General features: G+C 39.1%; 1 protein-coding gene across 5 annotated transcripts in view; it reads left to right on the top strand.

Moving 5' to 3' along the window:
• Positions 1 to 15,544, top strand: part of AUTS2 (activator of transcription and developmental regulator AUTS2) — a 1,102,591-nt gene that overhangs the window by 295,319 nt on the left and 791,728 nt on the right. The window lies entirely within an intron of this gene.

Raw genomic sequence — 15,544 nt, 5'->3', positions numbered from 1 at the left:
ACTACTGGGTGGGGTTGACTACCACTTGAAGGAAACAGAGCAGGTGCTCTAATTAGAAGCTAAACAGGTAATTTCTAGTTTGCACATGTTTCTCTGCAGAGGGGGAAGATCTGGGATCATATAAAGCAGTGGTTCCAAGACCTCACAGGTCATCAGAATCATATCATAAGTCTTTTTGAAACACAAATCCCTGGCCCCTCCCTAGGACCTAATGAATTAATCTCTAGGGCAAGAGGCACACAGATTTGTAGTCTTAGACAGTTCCTGGTAAGGCCAGTTTGGAAATAATTTGTATAAAGCATCAAGAATATATTTTTTTGGTGATGATTTTTAGTTAAAGTTTAGAAGGACCAAAAGCTTCAATAAATTCTAGTGGACGTTTTGGGATTAGAGTTCAACCTGATGGGTAATAAAGGATATACTCCTGAGAAGACATCTAAAGTGATAGATTTCAACATAGACTCAGAATAATCTCAGGAAGTGTCCCCAAACTTGACGTACAGGACAGCTTTTCTAAAGGAACACGTGTCCTGGTATGAAATGCCAGTTCGCAGTTATCTTAGTAACTAGAGGCCCAGTGCACAGATTTGTGCCCTGGTGAGGTCCCTCAGCCTGGCCTGCGAGGATCAGGCCAGAACCGGCTCTCCGACATCCCCCGAGGGCCCCCGGATTGTGAGAGAGTCCTGGCTAGGCTGAGGGACCCTACCGGTGCATGATGGGGGCGGGGAGGGACTGCGGGAGGGCTTCAGGGCATGTCCAGCCCATCTCAACCAGTCCCAATCGGCCAGATCCCAGCAGCAAGCTAATCTGTCAGTCAGAGCGTCTGCCCCCTGGTGGTCAGTGTGCGTCATAGTGACCGGTCAAACGGTTGGACACTTAGCATATTAGGCTTTTAATTATGTAGGATTATTAACATTTATCTAATGCATGCCATGTTATAGTCATTCAATAAGAGTTTGTGTGGTATAATCTGTAATTCTCACAATAATCATAGTTAGTAGGTAATATGATTACTGTACAGAAGAGAAAGCTGGGGCTCAAAGAGATAAAGTGGCTTGTCTCAGGCCACTTAGCAGTGAGGGATTGAACTGAGCCAGGGTTTAGACCCAGATTTCTTTGGCTTGCTTATTATCTCTCTATGTTCTGCCTTTCTTGACTGAGAATAGGATTACGCATGAAGGGAAAGAGAACTCCAGGTCATAGAATGTAGGGGATCTTACAATGTAGGGGTTCTAGAAATTACTTGAGAAGTTGGTCAGAGGCAGTGATTTTGGTCATAGAAATGGCCTATGAAGGCCCAAGAAGAAACTGAATAAAATACCAAGTTCAGAGAACAGAGAAAGCTGGAAAGTTTGAAAGCAAGCACATTTGGATGATGGTTTTTATTTTTATTAACTTATTTTTCCAGACAGAGTGGGGTGGGGGAAGAAGGGCTATGTTCCATAAACGGTGATGTTCCTGTGGTATTTGTGACTCCCAAGTCATGCCTTGTGTGTGAGATATATGAGAAAAGTAATTTTTCCCAGTGGACAGGTTGCAGTGTAACCACCACCTCTCCCCCAGATCCTCCATCCCAACAGGGTAAGCAGAAGCTTCTTACCCATTCAGGCAAAAAAATAAATAAATAAAAAATAAAAAATAAAATAAAATAAATACAATTTTATTCTGAGCCTATACTAAGCCATGGTTCCTAATCCTTGACACTCTTATTCCCAGACCCTGACTTTTGTATTCTCTGTCCTCAAAACTTTCCTTTCTACATTGTCCTCTGGTAAAATGGTTTATGATCATAAAGAAGGCTAGGACTGTATGTCTCAAATTTGAGTAGCTATTGGTCCTAATGATCAGCTTTTTTGTGCTAGAGAAATCAAACCTATCCTTGTTTTAAAGTATTTGAAAAGTAATTAATTGACTCCGTGTTATAAATCAGGGAGAAGGAAAAATGTATCAGATTTTGGCCTTTGTAAGGGATTTAAAAATAACTGGTCTTTCTTATCTTCAATGTTGATGCAAAAATATACTATCCAAATCAAGTGTTATTTTTCTAATGGAAAGGGAAGCAGTTAATAATTGAGATAAAGCTCTAATACTTTTCATTTGTAATATTCCTAGAGTCACATGTGCTGCTATGAAACCCTGAATAATTCATGGTCTGTTCCTGCCCATCTGTAAAATGAGAGGTTTCTCAGGCCCCTTCCTCTGAGTTCCATGTTTCTTTAAAATTATGACTAATGGCCTGGGGTTTGGTTCAGTGGTTGACTGTCGACCTAAGAACCAGGAGGTCATGGTTTGATTCTCAGTCAGGGCACATGCCCGGGTTGTGGCCTTGATCCCCAGTAGGGGAGGTGTAGGAGATAGCTGATCAATGATTCTCTCTCATCATTGATATTTATATATCTCTCTCCCTCACCCTTCCTCTCTGAAATCAATAAAATATATTTTTAAAAAGTATGACTAACACAGAGATACATAATGCTGTTGAGGTCCGAAAAGGAAGACCATACTAGGTCGGAAGGTAATTTAGATTTGGAGTCTAACTGAGTGGCTCTGTGAAGACACTTAAAGGAGAGGAGTGATATGCATTCCTAGTAGGAGAAAGAAGCACGGCTTAGTTGTGTTAGCCCAAACAAATGCCATCTGTTGTGTTATCATGGGTGAAGGGTGATAGGTGAGTGTTTAATGGCCATAGTATCTGTTCAAAAACTTGTGCTAAGGATATTTGCCATTGCTTTTCTATCTTGATAGATGCTTGCATACATCACAATTATTTTTTCCCTATCTTTGCCTCTTATCAGATAAAGTAACTGAACCTGACCATCTTAGCTGGGAGAGGACCTTGAGATGAGAATTGGTCTTAAGGAGAATTTCTAAATTAATGGATTGTTGCTTAGTGTCTCTTACTGCATGAGTTCTAATGACAAGAGTTACAGATGAAAGAGGGCAGTAGGAGCTGAGAATCTAGTCTTTATTTTTGACTAGGTGAGCGTGGATTACTTTTGCATTTTATTAGGAAATGGTACTTTCTGAGCAGGCATCTAAATGCACAGCTTTCCTATAATTATGGGAAGATGTTACTCCTTAGTGGACAGGGAATAATAGGATTTTCCCCCTGTCCCTGAGAATCCATTGAAGGTAACTAATCTTTTTACTGTGAGAGTGCATGACTTAGAAGATGCTGAGCTGGCAACTGTCTTATAAAATGGTTGCATTTTTTTTTTATATATATGGCAAATTTGAATACTCTCCTTAATTTCTAAAGGGGTTTAAACAAATAAAGAAAGGAACAAGTAGCCTGGCCAGTGTGGCCAGTTGAGCATTGACCCTTGAACCAGGAGATCAGGGCACATGTCTGAACTGTGGGCTTGAACCTCCGTAGGGGGCGTGCAGGAGACAGCCAGTTGATGATTCTCTCTCATCACTGATGTTTCTATCTCTTTCTCCATCTCCATGCCTCTCTCTAAAATAAATAAAAACATATACAAATATATTTTTTTTAAAAAATAAAGGAACAAGTTAACTGTTACACAAAAGAGTACATGTCTTTCTGACCCCGCCCCCCCCCCCCCCCCGGGCCTATATTTGTCCTACACAGAACTGTTTGCTCATTATGTGAGCATTCAGCCATTATATAAAAAAGTTTTAGCTCTTACTAATAGGGACATGTTAGTTTCTTGTTCCTACTTAGACTTGGGAGAGGGAAAAGCAAAACAGAGGTTGTTACAGGCCCTCTCTGTAAGGAGCTTTATTCTCTAATTGGGAGACTAAGTCACAATGAAATAACTGAGAACACAATGAAGTGATGTGTTGCCAGGACTTTTAGCCAAATTATGACTTTCTCAGCAGCATTTTTGGAAAATTTAATTCTTCCTAGTGTTTTGAGTTTTCTTTCATTATGTCTAACTTCTAGACCACAGGGGATGTTTTAAAATTTTAGTATTTTTTAGTTTAAAACACCGAGGGAAAAGGCAGTTTTAAAAATAGAGAGGCAATGAGGAAAAGTTGATGAGAGTTCAGAGAATTTTCAGATTTGGTTATGAATGGATGTTTCTAAATCTCCATTTAGTCCATTAGTCTGTCCTTTGTGTCTCCAGTATGAATTGAACCAGAGGATACAGGATTAATTGAACTAGGAGGAATTTTGGGATTATATGAACTCTTCTGATTAACAGACAACAGGATGGATCATTAAACTAAATTCTGGAGTCTCCTTCCTAACTGAATTTTAGGTGACAAAAATCCATTTATCTAAGGGCAGAATTTCCCAGATAAAGATGTAACCTATTGAAATTGCTTCTAGCCACAGAAGAATACCATTTGAGGGAAGAATAAAGGAATTCGAGATTATTTCAGGAGTCCAGCCATGTAGATTCTAAACTTGCTGGTAAGAATAGCTTATGTAGGAATGCCTTATGCGGTTTTAAATTTTTTATGCAAATTGAACTGAGTAGGTATTACTTGTAAGGAATGGAAATTTCCTCTTCTCTCTGAAAATCTAGTATGGTGGAATTAAACTTGGTGGAGGATTTGGAGTTTACAATGAAGATAATAAAATTGTATAGAAACATATAAACTGTGGGTACCAAAAATGTATACTGATTTCTGGAAGAAGAGGAATTGATCCCAGTGCCATGCCTTTAAAATTATAGCTTTTGTTAGAGCTATGCCTGGTGGTTTCATCTGCTTTGCATGACCTTATTTGGAGTAACTGGTTGTGTTAGTACAGAAGAGTCCAGGTGACTAAGCCACCATCTGTACTTTCCACTTTTCCTAATGGGGCAGTATTTCTCACCGTGCTCTTTTCCTTTGAGTGCATTTACTACCAGAGGCTGATCCTTTATTTCAGTTGGACTGACTCAGATTGTCTGAGGACTTCTCTGTGAGATTTGTTACTAGTAGAAATTAACTTGCAAAGGAGGATTCATAATGGAAAACTTTGATTAAACAGACACAGTTAAAGTCACATTTCTGAAGAACTGCTAATTAGTTTTGGGTGGAAATCCAGACTGAAATCACACAGGTATTTATCCAGCTTGACTCTAAAGCCTACAGGTGTCTGGAAATCAGAGCACTTGAAACATTGATATAATTAGGAACTTTAGTAATAAAAGTATATATGAATTTTGCTTTGTTATAATGTTAAATGACTGAGGGTACCTTGAGCTATAGTCAAGAAATGTAAGCTGCAATTAAATCATTTTTACTTCATACTTCAAAGTTTCAAGTTTAATAAGTTAATTGGGATTTCACTTGTTTTTCAAAAAATGCATAGTCACATCCCTCACTGATTTGGCTCAGTGGATAGAGCATCGGCCTGTAGACTGAAAGGGCCCCCGGTTCGATTCTGGTCAGGGGCACATGCCCAGGTTGCGGGCTCATACGCCGATCGATGATTCTCTCTCATCATTGAGGTTTCTATCTTTCTCTCCCTCTTCCTTCCTCTCTGAAATCAATAAAAAATATTTTTTTAAAATGCGTAGTCACATGAAAATTACAAACAGATATTAAATAATTTTTTTTCTTCTTATGAATTTAAGTTGCACATTACATTTTCCCCTTTGTTGAAACTACAGAAATAAGAATTAAACATATAATGAAGGATTAGGCGAAGAAAGATTGGCTTAAAATTGCTCTTAGAATCTTGATTGAATTGAAATAACATAAAATGCCGGTTTTAACATCAGTTATTGAGGAAACCCCAATTCAGGCTTATTGCTGTTCAGAATTGGTTGTGCATTATACTGGAGGTACTTGTTTGGAAACCTAAGACTAATATAATAAATTATATGAAGGGTGTTTTGCTTTTTTTTGTTTGTTTTAACTTGTGCATTTGGGAGCAGTGATAATTTATGTTTTGAGGTCTACACTTTTTTATTCCATGTCTCTTGACACCTTACTTTGTTGTCTGGGATATGTTGTCAGCCCTGAATGTTAGTAAGAGTGAGATAAATAATACTCGACTTCAGAGAGACAGATGTGTTTGGAGTGATGTGCCTGGTAATAAATTTTATCCAAAGTGACTTATATAATTTTTAATTAAAACTTAGTAAATATTACTAAAAATGGACATAGCACATTCACTATCATAAAATAAAACGGACAGAAAAAAATAGGCTGACATTGGAAAAGGAACTGCAATGAAAGGAATGGCCAGTAACTCAGCTTTAGCAATCCTGAGACCTATAGTAATTATTCCACAAAACAGTGAAGTTCATTAATCCTGAATTAAGGATTTTTTTATAGGTATGTGTATGCAACATTTTATTATCAAGGGCCATTTAAATCCCATATATTGTAGAGAGGAGTAAGACAGACAAAGTGTAGATATGATTTTCAACTCTACCTGCCATGAATTCCTATAATATTTGTGATTGAATGGTGAAGGAACATGTTTTTCTTGTAACAAGATTTAGCCACTCTGCCTTTAATAGTTGATGGATGAGGTTAGACAGAACTCTCTTTCTTCATTAAAGACTTCATTTTTGTGTTAATTTTACATTTTTCCTCTTTTGATGATAAAATGTTAGCTGCATGTGGTCAGATTTTAATTGCAGAACATGAAATAAGCCTCTGTGTGTTCTGCATTCTAATCTGCTCACAGCAATCCCATCTCCATACAAATCTGTACATGACAGGTAGTGAGTGGGAGGTGGGAGTGGGTGGGTGGCTGTGTGGTTTGCAGTGGTGTTGGTGGGAGCTGAGCAGATGGTTGTGTTAGCCACGTGTTGCGAGATTCCCGTGGGAGTTGATGGTGGTGACAGGCGACTCATAATATGCTATTTACAGTTTGGGTTTGCAGTCTTTCATGACATCTGAATGCTCTTTAGCAACTGCTTTCATTACTGCCTTTCGAGGAGCTATTAATTGAAAATGAAATTGTGGGTGGGCGTTAAGGCAGGCACAGGCAACTGTGTGTGGTAAATGTTACTTGAAAACTGTTGGATGTCTTGATGCCCAATTTGTAATTATTTTTCCAAGGAGAAAAAGCCAAAGGTGCATTTGAAGATTCAGTATTTTCACATAGGCAGAGCTGAATGTCTCATCCTGCCCAGAGAGCCAACTGTGCACTCATTGGGCTGGAAACCAGGCCATCTGCCCACAACTCACCTTTGTGTGGTTCTCTTTAAATGCATAAAACTTGTAAGGTTCTTTTAAACCTGCTGTCATCTTTTACTATTCTCTGTTAGTTTTTTTGTAGGATATCATCCTCTGTTGTTCATAGAGTTAGTATGCAGGACAAAATGATTATGTGATCTCTTGAACTTTGAGACATTTTTATTTAAGTTCTTGCATGTACCTTTTCTTCCTATAAACCTTTCTTTCTATGATACAATTCTGTTGAAGGCAGTTGGTGCCCCCAGGCACTCTGAGGGAAGAGGAAGATGGTGGGTTTGATTGAAATTTGACAGTGGATAATGTTCTTGATTCTCTTTTGGCTGCCTCCAGGGATTGTCATTTCTGTTACATCTTTAGAGTTGTTGGCTAAAGCATCAGTAGCATTTCTGAAATGGTAGCTTTTGTAAGTGTTTATATGTTGAATTGTTTTATTGCCCATTCTCAAAATAGCTTCGAACGGAGAAATCTTGTGCTGAACAAGGAATGACCTCCCTCTTGGAAGTGCTGTTAGCTCTCTTTTTAATTAAATATGAAGATAGAATACAGTATTACTGCATTCTTTTTAGCTTTCCCTTGAACATTTCAGTGAAGAGTATGAAACAAAATTATACTGAATTTATATGCTTTGTTTAAGTAGGACCGATATTTGCTTTTAGAGAGTCCCTGAGGCTTGGGCCTACAGGACCTTTATGACACACCCCTTGCTGTACTTAACCCTCAGTCCCATTAGACCTGCTTTGCCACAGGAACCCAACTGTTTTAGTGTACTTGAGCTACTGCTGGGTCCTAATGATGTCTAAAAGAACCTATTTCAGCTTCCTAAATGAATTCTGGAGCATTGCTTATTGTTACACGAGTTGACGATTTCATACCAAGCAGATATAACAAAGTTCTTGCAGGAGCTTTGGTTCTTTTCACACCTGGGGGTATGAATCCTCACCTTTGTGCTCCCAGACACACACACAGAAGCAGAAACCAAGTGCCTCACAACTGCAGGCAAGTCCTGTCAAGGGCCCACCTGGTGTCTTTCCGGAGGCGGCTGAAACACTTTACCTGCATTCATTGATCACAGCTCTGCAGAAGCTGCCACTTCTCCTGCGTGTCGCCTACAGTGATGCTGTTGTAGCAGGTCTTTCTGTGAAAACTGTTTGCACCTGCGTTTGCTCAGGAAGCGCTTGTGTCACATGTTTTGAAATCATGTACAAAGGTGGACAGGTTCTGATTGTCAGTAATGGTTTTGAGTGGCTGAGATTAGCTATAATTAGATTGAGAAGCAATTAGCTGCATTTTCTGGATAAGGAACATACTGAAAAATGTTTCTCAAAGGGTGGTCTTTGGACTACCTATTTCGGAACAACTCTGGGGCTTTTGTGAATGTGCAAATTCCTGGGTATCACTTCTGACTTGTGGAGCCAGAGTCCCCTGGGTGGGGATCAGCATGTTACGCCAAGTCCTTAGGGTAACTCCAGTGCAGATGCTGTATGAGTAATATTTTTAAGTAAACTGAATTGTATTCATTTTTATTTTTGGAAAAGGGAAAGGAAATATTAATATGTTGTTTGCAAAACTTGTAACAAATTAAAACATTTTTGAAACATTCTGTGTGAAAATAATTTTATAAATACTAGGACTGTGTTCTTGTTCTGTATATTTACTAATTGAGTTCTTTTCCAAAATATTATTGGGAAAAAAAGAAATGCTTCTGCCAAATGCTATAGATATTATATTACAGAAAATAGTGTTTTCAAAATGGCTACTTTTTGTTAGGGGTTTGTAGAATAATTGTGTTGTATTATTCGCTCCTTAAACTTACCAACTCCCTCCAATAACACAGCTTTCATACACATGGTAACTGGAGTTTTTCATTATTCTTTCTTTTAGGTTCTATTTATTTATTTCTTCCTTCAGCACCCCAGAGGTGTTGAGCTCTTAAGCTGTATAAGTTTAATGAGTTCTCCATATTACAAAGTTTGGTGTTATTTGGGGGCAGTATTGGGGAGCAGGTGTGAATGAAATCTGAAAATATTGCCTGTTTATTTGTGGGGATTAGAAATCATTAACTGTTTTCTTCATTACAAAGAAAGCTTTGGCTTAATAAAATGTTTTACTTAAATTTTTGGTTTGGGTTCCACAAAATCAAAAGGAAATATTTTCCTTTCTAAAATCAAACATAATAAAAACCCTCAGAAGAATTTTCATTTAAGTAGCAAAACCTACACTTACGATTTAACAATTGCCTGAGGTGTGTCAACAGTAGGTAGCATTCATTTTTAATGCATTGCTATGAGACCAGAAATGCTGTTACCCTGGAGATGGGTGAAAAATGATCTACTGAACAGTTGCTAATGAAATTATCATACTGTATGAATAAGATTATTAATAATGACTTTCGATTTAAAAAATACTATCATCAGACTTCCCTAAGAAATCAGGAGGAGGATGGGAAATGCGTCTATCTTTCAGGTGAAATATAAAGCTGGACAGTGGACCGTGCACTCACTGCTGAAAGGCTGAATGATACTTTTCTAAACTTAAATAACCCATTTATGTAGTTGTCACCTGCTTCCTACCTCCCGATATTAAAACTCTAAATCTGTATTTCTCAAATGGATGTGGCAGTGAGGGAGGATAGGGAGAGGCACAGAGGGGGTGTGATTGTGGAGCTGTGTGTGAAGGGGGGTATATTGGACTTACATATTTCCTTCATCCTCCAGGTAGAGTGAGGAGACAAATTGACATATCAGGATATTGAAAGGGAAGGATATGGAGTTTAAAAACGGTTTCCCTGGTGATTCTGGCCTCTTTAAACCTGGCAGCCCATCTTACTCCTCCATTGTTGAGCTTGCCTTCTGGCTACACTTTCAGCTCCTTGGCTCTCTGTTCTCACTTCTTCCATCCAATGCCTCTTGCTTGCTTCTCCATCCAGCCAGGATTGCATGGAAAACCACTTAGATTAGCTCTCAAAGGTGCCTTTGCCACCTGGTTCCTTGCTTCCTTCACCATGATGGCCCTTTTCACTCAAAATCATATTGATATTTAACAGTACAATACTTACCTTATCTGGATTCTCACTAAAGTTCAGCATTATTTCACTCATTGCCATCATACTCTTTTTAAAAAGATTTCAATGACCCATAACCACCTAAATAAAATCGAAGCCCCTTAGTGTAGGACACTTAGGTCCTAACTAAGTTAGCTCGAGCATACCTTCCCAGCTGCCTCGCCTTGTCCCTACTCTCCATAAACACCGAGCTGTAGCTCTGTTGCTATTTGCATGAGTGCCATTCTTACTCCACACTGCTGTTCCCTTTGTTTGGAATGGCCTTCAATAGTCATACTTGTTTTTCGATGGCGACTTCAAATCTGCTTCTTCTTGGGCTTTTATGATCTTTTCCATCAGAATTAATTATATTTTCTTCAGAACTCCCATGATCCTTTGTTTATTACAAGGGTGACCTCAGAATGTGCCACCTAATAAATGACATTTCTGAGAGTTAAAGAGGGCATCATTAATAATTACCGTGGAACAATAAGCATAAATCAGGACTTTCTGGAAAACTGGAATATATGGTCACTCTATAATCCACTTCTGACCTTTTTCATTTTGTACCCTGTTGTAGAGTTGACTGCATACGTGACCTTCTCCCCAGCTACAGTGAAGCTCCCTGAGGACATTACTGTGAGACACAGGGCCCAGGCTAGTGTTGCACATAGTGAAGTAAATCTTTAAAACCATGAGCTATCCCTGCCTTGAAAAACTGAGCTACCTTTCCCATTCACATTTCCATTCTTGAGCCCTTTCAATCCATTTTCCATAACGCAGCCTGTGTGATCTTTTAAAAATACATATTTGATCATATCATTCCCAGATGCAAGTCCTCTTAGTGGCTTCTCAGGGTATTCACAGTAAAATTCAGACTCCTATGAGCTGCTGTGCTCCATTATCCAAATCCCTGTTTCTTCAGCTTCACCTCATATGACAGTCTCTCACTCACTGGTTCCTGCCCATCTAACCTTCCTTCGTTTCTTCCGATATGTGAAGTTCTTTCCTATCTCAGGTACCTTACACACCATGCTGTTCTCTCCACCTGACGTGGTCCTCCCTCTGCTCTTTGCATGCTTCTTCCAGTCCTTTAGGCCTGAGCTGAAACGTCACCTTCTTAGAGAGGCTTTTCCTGGCCATATTTTCACCCAGGATCTGCCCTTTGCTCTCCTTTGCTCTTACCTTTGCTCTTAACCTTTTTCCTTTGCTCTCACCTTTTTTATCTTCTAACACTTAACACTTAATGTATAATTATAGATTTTTTCTTTCTGGTATCCTTTAAAGTCTATCCCTTCTGCTGGACTCTAGGTTCTCCAGAATGAAAGTTCCATCCATACTCATTGTTTCCACTATAGTGTTTGCAGCACATAGAAGAATGTGCTCAATAATTAAAGTTGAATGATTGAAGGTTGGAATAATTATTTTTCCAATTGACAACATTGCTAATCACACACTCTTGTTGCATTCCAACGTTAATTGCTTACAAGAAAAAAAAAAGCCAATACAATATGACCTTTGTTTTTCCTCTCTGGGGATATGAATGTAAAATGAGATACTGATCAGCACGTACACACCAGGCAAAATTTTATTCCAAGAATATGGCATCTGCTGTTCTCTATGGAATGTCACACAGGCTGTCTTCCCAGTGTCCTAGCCTATTAGGATAGTAAAATAGTTAGTGCTGCCAGGGAAAGCTGGTCCAGGGAAACTACAGCCTTCCATTTCCAGAGGTGATCCAAAAGAGACCAGACAGGCAGCGGAGACAGAGAGGGAGGCGGGTGGGAGTCGGGTGGAATTTACTGAGCACTCTTTTACATGCAAATATTTATGTGGGGCTCTACTTTTTTTACCATAAAAGTACAAACTATTTTTAGTATCAGAGCATGAATAGCATGTCTTTACACTATAAAATTATTGTCCCACATGCCCTCTGTCTAAAATATTTTGACTTTAGAAAACAGTTTAATTTTATTTCCTTTTAAAGTGGGCTAATTAATTCATTCTCCCCATATTTCCTGGTTTAACAAACATTTACTGAGCATCCTTTGTGTGCAAACCTTATACAAAAGACTCTGACATAACAGAAAGATGTATACCACGGAAACTCTGCCCTTGCTACATTTACAGCTTGATACAGCCATTTATCCTGGTGGAGAACTCAACATAAGTGAGGCCGAGACTGATGGAATCAGTGTAATTCAAAAGGAGACACTGCTGAGCATATATTAAAGAATGAATACCTTCAGATATATGTATTAAAGTTCTTTAAACTTGTGTCTTTCCTCTCATGCTATTTTTCTTGACCTCCCCTTTGCCTTTTTAAGAAACTTTTGAGAACAATGCTCTGTCCCACTGAATTCATCAATGAGTGTTAGAATCAGTGCTGTGTTGCTTATCAGTTCTCTGGGGTCTTAGTTATACAAACAAAGGCTTTGGCATTCTCACATTTTTGCCTGCAATTTACTGGGAAGTACCTGGGTAAGTAATTTTATTAAGTAATCTTAATGGCACTTCAGAGTTTCCAGAAATTGCCTCCCCCCCCCCCCCCCCCAACATGGACCACCAGAATAGGTATGTTTTCTTGAAATGGTTTTGCTGTGGTTACATAGCCAGTTGTGCCCACTTACTCATGGAACTCTTGATATCAAAAAGTCATATTTCTGCCCAGAGATTTAGCTTTTAATGCTAATCTACTCAAAACAGAAACCAAAAAAATCTTTCACTCTTTGTCATTTCTATTTACTTTGGAAGTAGATGATTCTTTTCAAGGCAAGTTGAACTTAAAATATTCAAAAGGAATATTTGAATGGAAAGTTAGGCCCCAAATTTATAGTGAGAATACTGATGGGAGATTGTATAGTTAATGATCCCAGGAGTATATTTTAAAGTAGTTCCTGATTTGCTAACAAGTTTTTTTCCCTCCAAAAGATAATTTGTAAATTTTTTTGTGTGTGCTTGGAAATTCTATCTGTCTTAGAAATTGTTAAAAATAGTGATTTCCCAGTGAATTTCTAAAAAAACATTTTTTTTTCTTTAAGATTTACTCTTCCTCTTGCATTACTCACTTTCTTTTGGTGTCCACTCATTAAATTGACCATGCACTACGATAGGCAGACAATTTTAGGTGCAAATAGCAAACAAAACAACAAAGAGCTCTGCCTTAGTGGATGCTGTCCTTTTACTTGCAGACGACTTCCCTTTAAATGCTCAACCCTGACCTTTTTTCTTTGCTTCCAGATTCACAAACTCAGGTGCTTATCACAATTGTTGTTGTTTTTTTTTCTTTACTGATTAAGGTGTTGCATATGTGTCCTTATCCCCCTATTGTCTCTCCACCCCCACCCCCACTCATGTCCTCACCCCCCTGGTGTCTGTGTCCATTGGTTAGGCTTATATGCATGCATACAAGTCCTTTAGTTGATCTCTCCCCTATACCGCCCTCTCCCCTACCTTCCCTCTGAGGTTTGACGGTCTGATCGATGCTTCTCTGTCTGTGGATCTGTTTTTGATCATCAGTTTATGTTGTTCATTATATTCCACAAATGAGTGAGATCATGTGATATTTATCTTTCTCCCACTGGCTTATATCACTTAGCATAATGCTCTCCATGTCCATCCATGCTGTTGCAAATGGTAAGATTTCCCTCTTTTTTACTGCAGCGTAGTATTCTATGGTGTAGATATACCACCATTTTTAATCCATTTTTTAAACCAGCTAGTTCTGCATTCTGCCCCACATCTCCACCCCTCCTACCAATCTCGAAGTGCTTCTTCTTTAATTCCCTATTTGTAGGATTTCTGTTCAGTTAGATTTCAGGTGGTTCTAAATGATGGTCATTCTGTATTTTAGCTATAATTTTGATGTGCTTGTGGGAGATGGTGAGAATCACATTTATTTACTCTGCCATCTTGACCAGAATCCTTGGCTTTTATCTCTAATAATAAAAGCATAATATGCAAATCAACCGAATGACCAAACAGCAGAATGACCATCCTGATGGCCTTCTGGATGACCACACAGTGACATGCACTGGCACCAGGCCAGCCAAGGCAGGTGTGATTCGATAGGTCGGGGGGCCCCACCATTGCCCCACGATCGCCTCCAAGAGGGAGGCCCAGGCCACTGGCCGGCGGGGTGATCAACCGAGAGGGAAGAGGGGGTGGCGGCGGGTGTGGGCAGCGCCAGGCCAAGGAGGGTGCGGGCGGGGGGCGGGGGCACGGGGCCGGTAGCCAGAAGGAAGCCCGGGTTCTTGGTGCCAGCAGCCGGAGGGAAGCCTGGGTGCCAGTAGCCAGGTGAAGGAAGGCCTACCCTTGCATGAATTTTGTGCATTGGGCCTCCTGTTTTTAAATAATGTGCCTGAAAAAGTGACCACAAATGTGGTACAGGTTTATTTGGAGTAAACACAGTATTACAGCTCCCCTGGCATAGTTATTCCATATTTTGTCTTGGTGAATAAAGGACACAAAGCAATAATCATAATGACGGTAGAAAACAGCACTTAGGGCTGGGATCTTAGCATTTTAATTTTGGGTTCGCCCACTTGTCCCAGTTTCTACATTTCTATTGTAAAACTTTGGTAGAAATGCTCTATTTTTTTAGCAACCTATTGTCGTTACTATTTCTTATCAAACTTGCAGTATTCCAGCTCAAAATAGTTTTTAAGATTTTTTTTTTTTGTGTGGCACAGATAAACTGCTTGTTGGTTTGTTTTTTGAAGAAGATTAAAGCAGTAATTTAAGAGAAAGCTTTATTTTCCTGCCCATTTCCACATTCCCTCTGAAAGACTGTTCTTGGAGGTAGAAACAGAGCTGTTGGTGAAGAGATTAAGATAAGGAATACTTTTCTTTTTTACTCTTGAGATGTGGTCCTTAACTATTATCCTACATGTCAACCTAGTTCATTTTCTTTCCTTGACAACCAGGTAAGGGACAAAGTATAAAATTGATTGGGGTGTGATTCAGAGAAAGAGAAATGACCCATAAAGGATATTGGAACAGTTTACATTAGTCAGGCCCCTTCCACACTTTTTCCTTGTTTGTTTGGACTATATGAAATATTGTGTTTATATGTACAGGTAATTGAGGACAAATTATGTATACGGATATGAGAAATGCTCTTTAGGGTCCTCTTTCAACAATTATGGAGATCTTCATTCAAGGCAGTAACATTATTCCTCCTGCATGTCACATGCTGGCAGCTGGAAGAAGAGGAAGCTGTCTTTACATTGTTTTATGGCCGTGACTCCCAACTCACTTACAAAGATATTTTAAGCACTACAGCTAATTACAAAGCAAGAGGGCAGTTTTGCTGAGAATATATTCAGGGGGACTAGGGAGTCAGTTTTTGCTGTTATGTTATTCAGGCTGTATGAATACTTCATTGGAGAA

This window comes from Cnephaeus nilssonii, assembly GCF_951640355.1.
Source record: "Cnephaeus nilssonii genome assembly, chromosome: 2".
Lineage (NCBI taxonomy): Eukaryota > Metazoa > Chordata > Mammalia > Chiroptera > Vespertilionidae > Cnephaeus > Cnephaeus nilssonii.
This window is presented reverse-complemented; position numbering and strand designations above follow the sequence as displayed.